Below are 16,608 nucleotides of genomic sequence, written 5' to 3'. Positions count from 1 at the left end.
CATTCACAACCAAGAGAGATTAACATGCAAGGTTCTAACTACATCTAATGTATGTAAATATCAGAAAGGGATGTTTACAAAGTACACAGAGCACAGATGCAGAAATGGTAGAGGGTGAATTCAGAAATCATATCTTCTTGACAATTGCTGCATGTTTAGTGTGGGTTGGCCAAAAAGTTACTTTGGTTTTAAGTAACAATAAAGACATTTTTAAGGGGTTGGGGAGTATGTGGCTTCCCTGGTGGCTTATATAGCAAAGAATCTGCCTGCAATGCAATAGACCCAGGCTCGATCTCTGGGTTAGGAAAATCCCTTGGAGAAGGGAATGGCAATGCACACCACTGTTCTTGCCTGGATAATCCCACAGACAGAGGAGCCTGATGGGTTGCAGTCCATGGGGTCACAAAGAGTCAGACATGACTGAGAAACTTCCATTTTACTTTCACTTAAAGACATTTTTTGCAAAGAATTTTATTGAACAACATATTTACCATTTTGTTCCACTATCTTCTGCCATTTTTCAGACAACTTCATAATTCTATCTTCCCAAAACTTTTTAACTTTTTAAGCAAAGAACTGTTCTAGGTACCCTTTATAGTTTTCCAGGGAATTGAAATCTTTTCCATTAAAAGAATTCTATAAAGACTGAAATAAGTAGAAATCCAAAGGTGCAATGTCTGAAGAATACCACAGATGAATCAAAAAACTTCCCAGCCACGCGGTAACATTTTTTTGTGTGATCATCAAAGAAACATGTGATTTTGTATTATCATGATGGAAGATTATGCATTTTCTGTTGACTAATTCCAGATGCTTTTCATTGAGTGCTGCTTTCAGTTGGTGGAATTTGGAGCACTACTTGTTGGAATTCATCATTTGGTTTTCCAGAAGGAGCTTATGATAGAAGACTCCCTTCCAATTCCATTATATACACAACATCACCTTTTTTGGATGAAGACTGGTTTTTGTTGTGGTTGGTGGTGGTTCATTTGCAGGCCCCACAGGCTCTTCCATTCCACCTTATTGTACGGTATCCACTTTGTGTTGCCTGTCACAATTTGTTTCAAAACTGGAACATTTTCCTTATATTTAAGTGGAGAGTGGCATGCAGAAATATGATCAAGTAAGTTTTTTTTTTTTTTTTCTGCTTAACTTGTGTGGAACCCAAACATCAAACCATTTAACATAAACAAGTTGATGTGAATGATTTTTAACACTTGATTTGGATAGTTTGAGTATGTCAGCTATCTCCCATGAGGTATAACATTATTTGTTCTCAATGTCTCTATTTGATCCCTGTCAACATCAACTGGTTTACCCAACCATGGAGCATTGCCAAGTGAGAAACCTCCAGCCCAAAACTTTACAAACCACTTTTGACTTGTTTGCTCAGTCACATTAATTTCCCCATACACTGCACTAATCTTCTTTTTTTTTTCTTTTTTTTTTTTTGCATTTCAGTTGTGTTTTTACCTTTCTTGAAGTAATACAGCATAGCATGCCAAAAATGTTACTCTTTACTTCCATTTTCAATATTAAAACAGAGCTGCCCAGAAGTTTACCAATTTTGATAAATTTTGTTTTTTTAATGCAGGCTTCTGTGACAATATAGGACAGAAATGGTAAGGACTTAACAGAAGCAGAAGAGATTGGGAAGATGTGGCAAGAATACCCCGAAGAACTGTACAAGAAAGGCTTAAAGATGCAGATAACCATGATGGTGTAGTCATGTACCTAGAGCTGGACAGCCTGAAGTGTGAAGTCAAATGGGCCTCAGGAAGCATTACTATGAACAAAGCTGGTGGAGGTGATGGAATTACAGCTGAGGTATTTCTAATCCTAAAAGATGATGCTATTAAACTGCTGTAATCAATATTCCAGCAAATTTCGAAAACACAGCAGTGGCCACAGGATTGAAAAAGGTCAATTTTCATTCCAATCCCAAAGAAGGACAATGACAAAGAATCTTCAAAATACCGTACACTTGCATTCATTTCACATGCTAGCAAGATAACGCTCAAAATCCTTCAAGCTAAGCTTTAGCAGGACATGAACCAAGAAATTCCAGATGTACAAGCTGGGTTTCAAAAAGGCGGAGGAACCAGAGATCAAATTGTCAACATTCTTTGGATCATGGAGAAAGCAAGGAGTTCTAAAAAACATTGCATTCTCCATTGACTACTCTAAGCCTTTGACTGTGTGGATCACAACAAACTGTGGAAAATTCTTAAAGAGATGGGAATACCAGACCACCTTACCTGTCTCCTGAGAAGCTTGTATGCAGGTGAAGAAGCAACAATTAGAACCTTACATGAAACAACAGACTGTTTCAAAATTGGAAAAGGAGTACAACAAGACTGTATATAGTCACCTGGTTATTTAACTTCTATAAAGTGTACATCACACAAAATTCCAGGGTGGAATCAAGATTTCCAGGAGAAATATCGACAACCTCAGATATGCAGGTGATACCACTCTAATGGCAGGGGAACTAAAGAGCCTCTTGATGAGGGTGAAAGAGGAGAGAGAAAAAGCTGGCTTAAAATTCAACAGTAAAAAAACTAAGATCATGGTATCCTGTCCCATCGCTTCATGGCAAATAGAAGGGAAAAAAATGGAAGCAGTAACAGATTTTATTTTGGGGGCTCGAAAATCATTGCGAATGGTGACTGCAGCCATGAAATTAAAAGACACTTGCTTATTAGAAGGAAAGCTATGATAAACCTAGACAGTGTGTTAAAAAGCAGAGATGTCAAAGCTATGGTTTTTCCCATAGTCGTGTATGGATGTGAGAATTGGACCATGAAGAAAGCTGAGCTCCAAAGAATTGATGCTTTCGAGTTGTGGTGCTGGAGAAGACTCTGGAGATTCCTTTGGATTACAAAGAGATCAAATCAGTCAATCCTACAGGAAATCAACCCTGAATATTCTTTGGAGGGGCTGTTGCTGAAGCTGAAATTCCAATACTTTGTCTACCTGATGTGAAGAGCAAATTCATTGGAAAAGACCTTGATGCTGGGAAAGATTGAAGACAAAAAGAGAAGGGGGCAGCAGAGGATGAGATGGTTAGATAGCATCACCAACTCAATGGATTTGAATTTGAGCAAACTCTGGGAGATAGTGGAGGTGTGCTGCAGTCCACTGGGTCTCAAAGAGTCTGACACAACTTAGCGACTGAACAGCTAAAAGAGTTGTCACAATAAAATCTAACAAAATTGTTTTGAATAAAGTTAAAGACAAATAAGTGTCACTAGACTCACCTTATGGAAAAACACCAATAAACTTTTGGGCCAGTCCAATACCTATTTAACATACACATTTCTTTCTATTTCTTTTACACATATACCTTTGTCCCCTGTGTCCTCTTTTTCCAACCAAAGAAAAAGTTTTGAGGATAGTGCTGTGCCTTGCACAGGCAATGTCAATAAATCTAGGCAAGAATATATGTTCCCCTGATATCACCCAAGAATTGACTTGCTGCTCCTAGACTGTTGATCTATGCTTTAGGCATCCCTATGCCTCACTGGTAAAATGACCATAATAATACTGCTCCCACCCAGGGCTACAGACCAGAGATACTGTATGCAGCTGCAAGTTAATCATGTCTCTATGTGGCTTAAGAGCCAGAAAAAATACATATATACAAGCAAGGTGTAATTCAAAATACAAAGGTAGGTCATGTCATTTTCTCATCTCTGAAACTAAAGGTAGAAAGAAACAAGTCAAACACATCCATTCTTCCTTCATAAGAAGTTGAGATCAAATAGTATAATCAAACCCTCAGAGCCAGTCATCTTCCCTTTTTGGTTCAAATACTGTATTGATTCTCATTTTTTTAGAAAATGAAGTGTTGTTTTTATCTAATATAGCGCTTCTCAACACTTACTGTGAATCAGAATTACCTGAGGGAATTACTGATACTTGAGACCCATACTGATTTAATTGGTCTTAGTAATAAATGCCCTATGTGCTTCTAATATGCAACCAGCGTTGATAATCACTGATCCAATAGAAAGGGCATGCCCCATAAAGTGATCGTGATACTTAGAAAGCTCCTGTCCTCTTAGGTTTTGTTTTGTTGTTGTTCAGCTGCTAAGTCATACCTGACTCTTTGTGACTCCATGGACTGCAGCATGCCAGGCTTCCCTGACCTTCATTATCTCCCGGGGTTTGCTCAAATTCATGTCCATTGAGTCACTGATGCCATATAACCATCTCATCCTCTGCTGCCTCCCTCTTCTTTTGTCTTCAATCTTTCCCAACGTCAGGGTCTTTTCCAATCAGTCGGCTCTTCCCATTAGGTGGCCAAAGTATTGGAACTTCAGTTTCAGCAACAGCCCCTCCAGTGAATATTCAGGATTGATTTCCTCTAGGATTGACTGGCTGGATCTTCCTGCAGCCCAAAGAACTCTCAAGAGTCTTCTCTAGCACCACAGTTTGAAAGCATAAGTTCTGTGTTCAGCCACTTTTATAGTCCAACTCTCATATCCACACAAGACTACTGGAAAAACCATAGATTTGACTATACAGACCTCTTACATTAGGTAGCATTAAAGAAGTTGTACCTAACCAACAGAGGTGATAGCCACAGTAAACTGTAGTAATTTTTGGAGTTTGGGGGAAATCCTGGAAATGTAAAAACTGGGAGTTTGTTCCAATGATGTTATGAAAAGACCACCAACTAGATTGTTAAGAAGATTAATTTCTAAGCTTATTTGGAATGTCATCTAATCTTTCTTACCTGCAGATACCACTTGCAAAAAAGGAAAGGTATCTCTAAGGACCAAGCCAGCTGTAGGATTCTCTCAATTTTTGGTTCCGGGATACAAGGGAGTCCCAATAGGTCAGTGAGAACATACTGCTAACAGTCAGAGCAGGATGTGAAAGTTATCCTAAATGTAAGACAGGCATGCATGTGTGTTCAGTCGTGTCCAACTCTTTGTGACCTTGTGGGCTGTAGCCTGCCAGGCTCCTCTGTCCATGGAGTTTTCCAGGCAAGAATACTGGAGTGGGTTGCCATGCCTTCCTCCAGGGGATCTTCCCAACCCAGGGATCGACCCCATGTCTCTTGTGTCTCCTGCATTGGCAGGTGGATTCTTTACCACTGAGCTACCTGGGAAGCCCAAATGTAAAGACATTAGAGAAAATAGGGATTAGTTTGCTTGATCTGCAAGGCCCAAACAGCCCAGGTAATGGGAAGGCAGATGTCAGCTCAATAAAATGGAACCTAATGGAGGAAATGGCAACCTACTCCAGTATTCTTGCCTGGAAAATTCCATGGACAGAAGTGCTTGGAGGGCTACACTCCAAAGGGTTTCAAAGAGTTGGACACCACTGAGCAACTAAGGATGTATACATGCCTTAATAAAAACATTTTTAAAAATAAGATGATTTCATGATTGGACCTAAGATGAAAACAGATCTTAAATAGTAAGGTGCTTGCTGGCCTGAGAAGAGTTCCAGAAAAGACTGTGTACCCTTATTTTTCACATCCCCCATCCAAAACATATGAACTTCTTGAGGTCAAGGCTTTGCATTTTATCTCCATATCTTCACTAAATAAAATTGTACCTGGAGCCCAGTGTATGTCCAGTAAGGGTTAGTGGAATGTCAAAAATATTTAACAATATGACACAGAGCCAATTGGTCAGAATGGACACTGACACATAGCCTTGCTCAGCTAGTTGATATTGCTTTAGTTTTTAGATCCTTTGGAAGTTCAGGAAGGACAGAGTAATAGGCTGAAAGGTATGAGGTGAGTTTGGAACAATAGTTATTTAACACATGTATACCTATGGCAGATTCATTTTGATATTTGGCAAAACTAATACAATTATGTAAAGTTTAAAAATAAAATAAAATTTAAATAAATAAATAAATAAATAAAAATTCTAATATTTTAGCACCATTATCCTATCCATGCATATTAGATGAACATTGGTTTTATATCTTCAAAAATGAATTGATGAGGGAATCAATCAGTAAGATTACAGTAGAGAGATAGAAAATGGTAAACTTGGACTCTAGTCCTGTTCTGCCAGTAACTGACTGGGTAAAGCTGAATACATTATTTCAGCCACCCTCTACCTTAGTTTCTTCATATATAAACTGAGAACTATAATCTTACCCTAAGATTATAGTTAATCAATTAGGGCTTGCCTGATAGCTCAGTTGGTAAAGAATCCGCGTGCAATGCAGGAGACCCCAGTTCGATTCCTGGGTCAAGAAGTTCCACTGGAAAAGGGATAGGCTACCCACTCCAGTATTCTTGGGCTTCCCTTGTGGCTCGGCTGGTAAAGAATTCACCTGCAGTGCAGGAGACCTGAGTTCAATCCCTGGGTTGGGAAGGTCCCCTGGAGAAGGGAAAGGCTATCCACTCCAGCATTCTGGCCTGGAGAATTCCATGGACTGTATAGTCCATGGGGTCGCAAAGAGTCGGACACGACTGAGCGACTTTCACTTCACTTCATGGTATCAGTCATTGTGAGGCTTACAGGAAATATCAGATACAAAGTTACATTGCAAAGCTAAATAATTCTGTTCAAATACTGGTTCTGATAATTAAATATGATGTGGGCGTTTAAATGACACCATTCAGACGAAGCCTAATTCTACCCCCTCTGAGGTTCACAAGACATTTTTCTCTTCTAGGAAGTGAGAAGGCAATTTTTAATCCTGGTTACTCTCACTCCAGCCCCACTTTAGAAAAGGCTTGTCTCTCCAGTGGCTTCCCCTGATGCTACTATTGTTGCTAAGCAGGAGCAAAATGTAATTGTCCCAGGAGGGGAATTCCAGGTCTGACAATGACTGGATGGTAGTTTTGGAGACTTTGCCTTCTTGGATGCAAGAAATTCACTACAGGAAGATTTCCTATCACAGGGTTCCTTCTGCAGATGCTCCAAAAGGGCAACTTTCACTACTTGAAAGGTGGGGAAAGGACCATTCTTCTGGGTTGTCACTTTCTGGCTCCCTGGCACACTTTTTGTCACTGTGATTTCAGAGAGCCCCACATCTGCAGCAAGATTTGGAATGTTCCCAATTCCTAACTGAGCCTTAGGAGCCCAGCTATAAGAAATTTATGTGTATTATCACTGTGTATAGTGCAGGAGCTGAAAGATCAGGAGGAATACTACAGGTGATGCAAGGTCTTCATTGCCCCTAAAACCACACCTCCTTGGTTCAAAACAGACAGAGGTATGCACAGAAAGGTGTTGTAAGGACTGCTTGTTTATTTTGAGGGGAATTTATTGAAAGGATACAGAGGAACCTCATGGAAGGCAAATACAGGAAGTATACCAGGCCTTGTGGGATCTGGGAAGTTGCCAGGCAGCTCTTCTCTCTCTTCCTCTCCAGGGTGACACTGTCTCTTGTCTTGTGCCTTTTTTATCTATTGGTTTCACCCTTTCAGAGACAAATGCCAAGGGCCGTGAAAGTGAACCTGCTTGAGGAAGCAGAAACAAATTCCTCAAAGTTACCACCCTAGTTTGTAGAACTGGGCTCTGAAACTCAGTAGTCTGATTCCAGAGCCCACTCTCTTATTCACAGACCCATACGGCTGCTCTGTTGCAGTATTGCCTAGTCAAGAAACAGCACAGAGACACCTGGATGTTCCTTAAATCACTTCTTTAGAATGAATTGAATGAGCTTGTTGATTTCAGCCTTCTAACTAAAAACAATCACAGTAACATTAAAACTTTGAATTATAGAGCTGGAGTGTCCATTAAAGATCATTTGGACCAAGAAATTCACTTAAGAAAGGAGAGAAAACTGAGAACCAGAAAGATAAACTAATAAATTTCCCAAATTTCTAGGCAGGTGACAAAGCCAGGTTTTGAAACCAGAACATTTTACTCAGCTACCAGGGCTTAATTGTATCCTCTGCAAACCAACTCAGACTATGAAAAAGAGAACTAAGAATTAGGAGCTTCCCTGGTGGCTAAAGAATTCTCCTGTCAGTGCAGGAGACACGGGTTCAATCCCTGATCCAGGAAGAGCCCACGTGCCATAGAGCAACTAAGCCCATGCACCACAACAGTTGAGCCTGTGCTCTAAAACCCAAGAGCCACAACTACAGAGCCCACATACTGCAGCTACTGAAGCCTGCATCCTCTGGAGCCTGTGTTCCACTATAAGAGAAGCCGCTGCAATGAGAGGCTCATGTACCACAACTAGTGAGTAGCCGCTTCTTGCTGCAACTAGAGAAAGTCTGCAGGCAGCAATGAAGACCCAGCACAGCAAAAAATAATAAATAAATAAAACTATTTTAAAGAAAAGAACTAGAAGGTTTAACAAATGGCATACCCATGAACCTTCAAAATAGGGAGATTTGGGCATACTCTCTTTTAGAAAATAATTTAGCATATACTTTTATGATTGTCTATTTTTTACTCTGAATTATAGACCAGAGGAAAGAAAATAGGGTTGAATCCTTCACGGTTAGACTGATATTCTCTCAGAAATTATCTTAACTTTTGTCTTGTAATAATTGAGAGTAAGAAGGTGTATTAGAGGGAAAGGTAGAAGAAAAATATATTTTGAGAAGTTAAGAATAAGAATTTATATGAGGGGTATTTCTGAAAACAATTGGTAACGCAAAATCAGGAATCCTGGCTCAGATAGTAAAGAGTCTGCCTGCAATGATGGAGACACAGGAGATGCAGTTTCAGTCTCTGGTCAGGAAGATCGCCTGCCAAAGGAAATGGCAACTCAGTCCAGTATTCTTGCCTGGAAAATCCCATGGACAGAGGAGCCTGGTGGACTACAGTCCATGGGGTCACAAAGAGTTGGATACAACTAAGCGGCTAACACGCACACACAAAGCAAAATCAATTATTTGATGTCATATGTTCATATTGAAAGATATAGGATTCATCCATTCATCCTACAAGTTACTGGGTACAGGGCATAATGAAAAGGACTGTAAGATGTATAAAGAAGGGTAATATACCATCTCAACATGATAGGCATTCTCAATCTAGGCAGGAACTCACAAGCTTTAGTTTCCGATCTGCAGAGAAGTTGATTCAAAATAATTCTAAGTTCAATCAGAAATGATGACCAAGTATAATTACTTACAATTTTGTTATCCAGACCCTCAGTTAGTTTTACCAAAGTAATCACTTTCTGAACATCTCACATAGTATTATAAATAAACAATTTCCCTTGTAGAAAATATTTAGGTACCTGTAGTTGATTATATAGTCTATAATCAATCTGTATCATCTACTATTAAAATTAGAAAAAAACTGGTATCTAGGATGAATGATCATCAAGCCCTGAGACTTTCTTCAACCAATTAAATTATATGTGTCTGTGTATGTATTTCCATCCTAGCCCTCAGTTTCTCAATGGTGAATTCCTATTCATTAGATAATAAGATAATAGTACAAAATACTAAGTACAGTGGTTATTGGGATGGTAAGTAGCAAGATGGGAATAGTTTCCATTTATCTTATGTACCTCGATTATCTTTTCTTCTTAATTGAAGTATAGTTGTTTTACAATGTTATGTTAGGTGTTAGATTCAGATATACAGCAAAGTGATATATATATATCACTGATGCTGGGAAAGATTGAAGGCAAAAGGAGACGAGAGTGGCAGAGGATGAGATGATTAGATGGTATCACCAACTCAATGGAAATGGATTTGAGCAAACTCCAAGAGACAGTGAAGGACAGGGAACCCTTGTGTGCTGTGGTCCATGAGGTCACAGAGGTCCATGAGGTCACATCTATATATATATAGATGTTCTTTTTCAGATTCTTTTCCATTATAGGTTATTACAAGATATTGAATATAGTTCCCTGTGCTATACAGTAGGTCCTTGTTTATAAATTTTATATATAGCAGTGTTAGATTATCTTTGTCTTCTGTATGAACTCTCATTTCTTCAGGTAGCCCACAATTCTGCTTGTGGTGATATACCATCCTTTGGAGGTTATGACTATTTGTTGTTGCTGTTCAGTCACTAAGTCATGTCCAACTCTCTGTGAACTCATGGACCACAGCACACAAGGCTTCCCTGTCCTTCACTATCTCTTGGAGTTTGCTCAAATCCATTTCCATTGAGTTGGTGATACCATCTAATCATCTCATCCTCTGCTGCTCTCTTCTCCTTTTGCCTTCAATCTTTCCCAGCATCAGGGTCTTTTCCAAGGAGTCAGATTTTTGCATCAGGTGGCCAAAGTATTGGAGCTTCAGAATCAGTCCTTCCAATAAATATTCAGAGTTGATTTCCTTTAGGATTGACTGATTTGATGTTCTTGCTGCTCAACGGACTCTCAAGAGTCCTCTCCAACACCACAATTCAAAAGCATCAATTCTTTGGTATTCAGCCTTCTTTATGGTCCAAAGCTCACACCCATACATAACTACTGGAAAAACCATAGCTTTGACTATATGAACCTTTGTGGGCAAAGTAAAGTCTTTGCTTTTTAATATACTATCTATTTTTGTCATAACTTTCCTTCCAAGGAGAAAGCATCTTTTCATTTCATGGCTGCAGTCACCATCCAGAGTGACTTGGGAGTCCAAGAAAATAAAATCTGTCACTGCTTCCACAGTGACAGATTATTATTTGTATCTAATGTTTTATCCATGGGAGCAACCTGTGTGTAGTTGCAGAGTTGTGATATATAATACAATTATCTCAAACTAACACACTCAAGTTTGAAAGAACAAAGGAGAAAGAAAATGAGCAAATTAATAAAATTTAATTTTGTTTAACCTTAGTGCATAAGATAAAACATTCACTTGATTATATAGTGTTCTTTAAGTAAGGGTGCCTCCCTGTGAAACTGGTAACAAAGTATTTTCTCTAGTGTCAGACACAAGACTGATAAAAGGCAATTCTACTTCTTATCTAAAGATTCACATATTTATTAGTTGTGTCAGGATAGGTGTGAAAAGGGTCAGAGCTCAGTGCTATATCTGTTCAGAAGGTGTGGCAAACTCTGTGGGGGAAGCCCCCTAAAAGCAGTGGACCAGCCATATAGGCAGGGCAAGCTTCCAGCAGAGATATCAATGTTTAGTTATAGCTTCTATAAAGGGACAAAGGTAAAGTTGTAGGTGTGCTAGCAGGTAGGCAGACAATGATAGAAATGAATACACAGCAGCAAACACTGCAGGTAACATCTGCAAGGTCTGTCCATGGCCTGGCAGAAAAAGGAGGTTGTCAGAGTAAGAAGGGAACCCAGATCTGGACCCAGATCAAGTCAGGTCATTAGAAATGGTGGTCATTATAGAAATGGCTGGATGGCATCACTGACTCGATGGACGTGAGTCTGAGTGAACTCCGGGAGTTGGTGATGGACAGGGAGGCCTGGCGTGCTGCGATTCATGGGGTCGCAAAGAGTTGGACACGACTGAGCGACTGATCTGATCTGATCTGATAGAAATTAAAGCAAAAGTGAAGTCTTCTGAATCCACTGGGGTGCAATGATGCCCAAGAAGGTATCTCTGAAACTCAAAGAGGGACTGTGACAGTCATATTGGAGCACCAGTGAGGCAGTGAGTCCTGTCAAATGTTATTACAGAAATAGACTGTCCTGGGAGGAAATCAAATATTCAGCATCAAGTCATGTCATGCTGCCCCAACACCACTAGCACTAAGTGAAGTCGCTCAATTGAGTCCAACTTTTTGTGACCGCATGGACTGTAAGCCTACCAGGTTCCCCCATCCATGGGATTTTCCAGGCAAGAGTACTGGAGTGGATTGCCATTTCCTTCTCCAGGTGATCTTCCCAACCCAGGGATCAAACCTGGGTCTCCCGCATTGCAGACAGATGCTTTACCTTCTAAGCTACCAGGGAAGCTAGCACAATGATTGGGTTCTAAGCATCACCCTATTGGTTCAAGAAGAGACTGGAGAGACTACTTAAGCTCATTCATAAATCAGATTGCTTTGATGCCTGGAATGGGTTGAACATTAATGCAGAAATCAATTTATCTGCTGTGGAAAGGTAAGGAAGATATCAGCAGAAGAACTGAGATGGAGGAGTGAGAGATGTTGTTAAAAAGGTCCTTAAAGGATGTAAAGACAATTTAATTTATATTGGGAAACAGATTCTACTCAGGTTCTAGCTTTTAGTACGTTAAAGAGTAAATTTTAAAAACTTGTGAACTTAGAAAAAATTAGAATTATTATCTAATTGAATGTGGATTAGTATGAATACAAGTGTTCTGTTTTACCCAATAGATTTTAAGTAAGTCAGGAAGAGAAGCATTTGCTTCAGCATTTTCAAAATATTTATTGAATAACAACTACTGCTAGAAACTTTCTTTATCATAGATTTCTCTCTTGCTGCAACTCCTCCCCAACAATCAATACCTACAACTGCTACCACTGCCCCCACAATCTTCTGCATGAGCTATTTTTTTGTATTTATCACCAATCTCTTTCTACAGCTCCTAGATAAAATATTTGTCTGCCTAATCCTTGTCACCCTAAAGAAGAGCTGCCAGAAACATGGGGTTCTACCTTTCCAATTATATTGAGTCAGGAGATTCTGCTCTTGCTGAGGTGGGAAGAAGAAACCAGACATGAAGAACAACCAGCTCAGAACATTCAAGAGTTTTGGTCAGAGGAGAAAATGGCTAGCTTAATCATTTTCTACAATAGTAGATATTAGATGATTTGCAGCCTCCAGCCAGGCCTCTCCATTTGAATCTCCTCTACTCTCTATTGATATTCCCAAACTCTTTCTAACCTTGTACATATCTTCACTGGCTAAAGAGAACTTAAGGTTAAGATTTACATTGACTTACAATAGGTGTTTGGTTATATGGAAGGATAAGTAGACTTCTATTCTAGAGAAGACTCTTGAGAGTCCCTTGGACTGCAAGGAGATCCAACCAGTCCATCCTAAAGGAGATCAGTCCTGAGTGTTCACTGGAAGGACTGATGTTGAAGTTGAAACTTCAATACTTTGGCCACCTGATGCAAAGAGCTGACTCATTTGAAAAGACCCTGATGCAGGGAAAGATTGGGGGTGGGAGGAGAAGGGGATGACAGAGGATGAGATGGTTGGATGGCATCACCAACTCAATGGACATGAGTTTGAGTAAGCTCCAGGAGTTGGTGATGAACAGGGAGGCCTGGCGTGCTGCAGTCCATGGGGTTGCAGAGTTGGACAGGACTGAGCTACTGAACTGAACTGAACTGATTCTGGCTCTAATGAAGCGGCTTGTATCATAGCTACCCACCCTCTAAGAAAACAGCACATCTGTTTGAAGGTATTTGAGAGTATCTGAGGAAGCCAAAACATGAAATGTCAGGATCCCCAAAAGAAGGGGAAAGAATTGAGGAAAGTCAGATACTCTGCACTGTTTTACCTTCAAACATTTGCTGATTCAGAAGACTTACATGGAATATGAGCAACCAAGCAGAAAGGAGTAACTAAAAAGTAGAAAAGCTAAGCAGGGTCTGACTATATTACAAGGCTGGGAAACAAAAAAATGTAGTTTAGGACTTCCAAGGTAGCCAGGACTTGAGCAGACAATCACAGAGAGAAATACAACCCAGAGCAGTAAGCTCTTGTGCTGGTTTTCCTCTCATGGAATGTGATGATTCCTAAGGAACATGTAGCATGGGATGAAAAATATTATAATTCAGGCCCAACCAAGAAGGATGGATTCTGGTAAATATTCCTAGGCTTTCATTTGGAATCCTGGAAGTCTCTCTTCTTAGGAATAAGAATAAACTCATAAGAGACTAGGTCTTACAGTACTAGAAGTCCAGCTCAAAATTAATTCAATACCTGATTAAATTAAGGTGAGCAGTCTGTAAGACTCAAAAGAATATTTTCTCTGGAGGAAAATAGCATGAATTAGAACTTCTATAATTTTTATACATGTGCCAGATGTGGCATCAATCAAAATTTAATAGGCATTCAAGGAGATGGATAAAAGAAAAAAATAGATAATTAAAACACTAAAAGTTGATCCTGATTTGGAATCATCAGACATAGAGTATAAAATAATTGTGATTAACATATTAAGAAAAAAAAGAAAAGTTGCAAACTTTCACAAGATTCATACTTTTCTTTAAAAATGAAATAGGAATTCTAGAAGAAAAAATTTAGAAAGTAAAGTCTCTATAAATGGGTTTAATGACCAACTAGGTACAACTTAAGAGAGAACTGGTAAACTGGAAGTTAGGTCAACATTTCTGAGATGCTCAGAGTCATTTTTTAAATAGAAAAATTAAAACTTCGGGTTTTGCAAAAAAGATTGTTGATGAGCTTATCAGTTATGTATGTTTGAGTTTGTGTTTATGTGTGTTATATAAATGATATTCTTTTTTAAAATTGAAGCATAGTTGATTTATAATACTGTGTTAGTTTCATGTGTATAGCATAGCTATTCAGTTTTCTTGTAGATTATATTTCTTTATCACAAGATATTATATATAATCTCCTGTGCTATACAGTAAATCCTTGATGCCTATCTATTTTATGTATAGTAGTTTGTACTTATTAATGCCATACTTCTAATTTGTATTTCCCTCCTCCTTTTCCCCTTTGGTAAGCATAGGTTTTGTTTTTTTTTTATGTCTGTAAGCCTGTTTCTGCTTTGTATACACATTCATTAGTATTATTTTTTAGACTTCACATATAAGTAATATTATATAGCATTTGTCTTTCTCTCTCTGACTTATTTCACTAAGCATAATTTTCCCTAGGTCCATCCATGTTGATGCCATGGTAATATTTCATACCTTTTTGTGGCCAAATAATATTCCATTATACACATAAACACACACATATCTCGCATCTTCTTAAACTGATCATCTGTGACGGGCACTTGGGTTGCTTCTGTGTCTAGATTATTGTGAGTAGTGCTGCTATGAACATTGGGGTGCATTATCTTTTGAGCTACTGTTTTTTTTTTTTCTGGATATATAGCCATAAGTGTGATTGCTGGATCATATTGTAATTCTATTTTTTGTTTTTTGAAATATGTCCATACTGCTTTCCACAGTGATGGCACCAATTAACATTTTCACCAACAGTATACAAGAATTTCCTTTCCTTCACATGCTTGCCAACATATATTATTTGTAGGCTTTTTTTTGTTACAGTCATTCTGATAAATATGAGATGATACCTCAGCATGGTATTGATTTGCATTTCTTTATTAGTGATGTTGAGCATCTTTTCCTGTACCTGTTGGTCATCTGTATGTATTTGGAGAAATGTCTGTTTAGGTCTTTTGCCCATTTTTGATTGTTTGTTTTTTTTGATATTGAGCTACATGAGCTGGTTGTATATTTTGGATATTAATCCCTTGTTGCTTGTATCATTTGCAACTATTTTCTCCTATTCCATAAGTTGTCTTTTCATTTTGTTGATGGTTTCCTTTGATGTGCAAAAGCTTTTAAGGTTGATTAAGTCCCATTTGTTTATTTTTGTTTTCATTTCTTTTACCTTGAGAGACTGATCTCAGAAAATATTGCTACAATTTATTTGAAAGAGTGTTTCATTTCTGTTCTCTTCTAGGAGTTTTATGGTATCATGTTTTACATTTAGGTCTTTAAACCATTTGGGGTTTATTTCTTCATTGTTTTACATGCAGCTGTCCACCTTTCCCAGCACCACTTGTTGCAGAGATTATTTTTTCTCCATTGTATATTCTTGCTTCCTTTGTAATGGATTAATTAAATGTAGGTGGGTGGGTTTATTTGGGGCTCTTCTGTTCTATTGATTTATGTGTCTCTATTTGTGGCAATATGACACTGTTTTGATTACTGTAGCTTTGTAGTATAGTCTGAAGTGTGGAATGGTTATACCTCCAAATTTGTTCTCTTTTCCTCAGGATTGTTTTGGCAATTTAGAATCTTTTGTGGTTGCATATAAATTTTAGGATTCTTTGCTCTATTTCTGTGAAAAATGTCCTGTGTTTTGACAGGGATTGCGTTAAGTCTGTAGATTGCTTTGGGTAGTATGGCCATTTTAATAATATCAATCCATCAAATCCAAGAACATGGGATATATTTCCATTTCTTTGCATCATCTTCAATTTCCTTCAATATTTTATAGTTCTCAATCAACATTTTATAGTTTTCAGAGTATAGGTCATTTGCTTCTTTGGTTAAGTTTATTATTTATAAATAATATTCTTCTATATATTTTTAAATTCATAAATAATATTCATATATATATTTAGTTTCAATTGAACACACAAAGTGTAACAACAAAGAAGATATAATCCTGGCTTTTCTCAAATTTATAGTTTAATGGTAATGTTTACATACAGAAAGTAAAAAGGAAGAAATAAAAGAAGGGAGGGAGAAGGAAAAAAAGGACATCTTTTCTCATACTTCAGAGACAAAGTCAAGAAGAGATAATTATCTAAATTAATCTAGCTTTTATTATTTATTTTAACCTCATAACCTTCCTTTTCTATTATTTGGTTAATTCAGATTAATTTTCAATTTTTAATTTTGTTTGGACCACATGTCTCAGCTCATTCCTATTTTTATCTTATCATATTTTATAAAGTGAATATCTTGTAATTTTCTATATTCCCCTGAGATCTTCATTTAGATAATTTGCATGATTTTTAGAAGGATTCTGAATGAGCCATGAATCTTGACATGGTATTAGGTA

This window comes from Bubalus kerabau, chromosome 21 (assembly GCF_029407905.1).
Source record: "Bubalus kerabau isolate K-KA32 ecotype Philippines breed swamp buffalo chromosome 21, PCC_UOA_SB_1v2, whole genome shotgun sequence".
Classification (NCBI taxonomy): domain Eukaryota; kingdom Metazoa; phylum Chordata; class Mammalia; order Artiodactyla; family Bovidae; genus Bubalus; species Bubalus kerabau.
Note: the sequence above shows the minus strand (reverse complement) of the source record.